The following is a 1,953-nucleotide window of genomic DNA, read 5'->3' on the forward strand; positions in this document are numbered from 1 at the left end:
GTGTAAAGTTGATGCGTGCTTTCTCTTTCTCTTTGCGTAGGTTCCATACTTTAAAACAATGGCTGCCGCTCTCGTGTCATTCCCCTTGTTTCGTGTTTCCGTGTATGATAAGTGTTTTGCCATAGTCATTTTACCAAAGCAATAATTAAAAGTACTATTGCTTAGTCAGCATTGATAGTTCCACTATACATCAAACTGCAAATATTGTAAAAAAAGGTAGGTATATATTTTTATGCCATCTGTTTCAAACATGCAAAATGCTAATTTAAAAGACGAAGAACCTATGGTTGGTGTTGATATTAATATCACAGCTCAAATGCAGTGATGGAAGTTGGAGAAGAGGGATCTTCCGAAGAAGGAGCTCATGCAGAAAAAAATTTCGAGTTACGAGTACCGTAAACGATGCGGATATAAACGATTTTAGAAGGTGCTGAAGATGTTGCGGTTGGTGGGGATGTCGTAACATTTGTAAATGGCACGTCCAAAGAGTGTGCTCTGGCTGAAAATTAAAGTATGGAAGACTTGTGAAGTTGCTGTAGTGAAAATATCAATGGTAGATCTTGATTTGCCATTAGGAAATATATTTTATATTTTTAACTGTGTTTTTCTATTACGCAAATGTAATGTAAGGTCATCAAAATGTCTAATGTTATTCATTGCTTTGAATACCACAACAGCTGCGCAAAGGAAAAGTAGGAAGTTATAGTTATAGTACTATCAAATATTTTAGTATTATCAATAGAAACCAAGTTAAATACTATAATCTTAACATTAAATGATTTTTAAAGACAATTATTTTAGTTTCCATTGGTATAACATTTGAGATTTAATCACGCATTAGTAATTAACTGTGTTTTTGTCATGTTAAAACCAGAGTTTAGTTTTCAGAGTAATGAGCTATCTGGCCTGTATACAAAATATTGACAATATTGGCAAGTGAGTCAATGCTTCATTGTTTTAATTTAGCTTTCTTTGAGAAGAATATTGAATAACATCAACAGGTAATTAATTATATATAGATATATATTTTTATGCCGTCTGTTTTAAACATATGAGAATTGCGTCCACAGATGATCATACCTGTGTCCACATATGAACAAAAGAAGGTTTCATTTAGATTTAAAATATGAGGAACCTTTTGTTGGTCATCATGTTTTGTCTGGTGTTGATATCAATATCACAAGTGAAATACGGCGACGCAAGTAGGAGAAGAACGAGCTTGCAAAGAAGGACCTCGCGTAGAAGTAGTTTTCGAGTTGCGAGTGGCCGTAAACCATGCGGATATAAACGATTTAGAAGGTGCCGAAGATATTGCAGTTGGTGGGGATGTCGTACCATTTGCAAATGGCACGTTCGAAGAGTGTGTTCTGGCTGAAAATTAAAGTATGGAAGACTTGTGAAATTGCTGTAATGAAAACATCAATGTATTTTGATAAGAAAATGTGTTTTATATTTTTAACTTTGCTTCTGTATTACACAAATGTAATGTAAGGTCATCAAAATGTGTAATATTATTCATTGCTTAGAATACCACAACAGCTGCGCAAAGGGAAAGTAGGAAGTTATAGTTATAGTACTGTCAGATATTTTAGTTTTATCAATAGAAACCAAGTTAAATACTATCAGTTCGCATTACGCATTTTGGAAAGATAATTATTTCAGTTTCCATCGGCATAATATTTGAGATCTAATCGCTCAATGGTAATTGAATGTTTTTTTGTCATTTTAAAAGCTGAGTGATGAGCTATCTGGCTTATAAGCGCAATATTGACAATAATCACAAGCGAGTCAATTTTCCAATGTTTCAATAAAACTTTCTTTCTCAGTTAAACGTGAAAACTGGACTGGTGCTTGAACAAACCGCCTTTTTCACATTATACCACAGGGTTACCCGTCTGACCAAAACAACATTAAAATAATTCAATGAAGTGCAACAACAACAGAGAAAAAGGA

The 1,953-nt window shown here is 33.7% G+C and overlaps 1 long non-coding RNA gene across 1 annotated transcript; it reads left to right on the plus strand.

Moving 5' to 3' along the window:
* Positions 1–506: 506 nt before the first annotated feature.
* On the plus strand, positions 507–1,666 carry LOC130647530 (uncharacterized). The gene is made up of 2 exons (XR_008982861.1): positions 507–1,001; positions 1,118–1,666. It is a non-coding gene; the product is annotated as an uncharacterized LOC130647530 (long non-coding RNA).
* Positions 1,667–1,953: the final 287 nt, after the last annotated feature.

This window comes from Hydractinia symbiolongicarpus, chromosome 6, assembly GCF_029227915.1.
Source record: "Hydractinia symbiolongicarpus strain clone_291-10 chromosome 6, HSymV2.1, whole genome shotgun sequence".
Classification (NCBI taxonomy): Eukaryota; Metazoa; Cnidaria; class Hydrozoa; order Anthoathecata; family Hydractiniidae; genus Hydractinia; species Hydractinia symbiolongicarpus.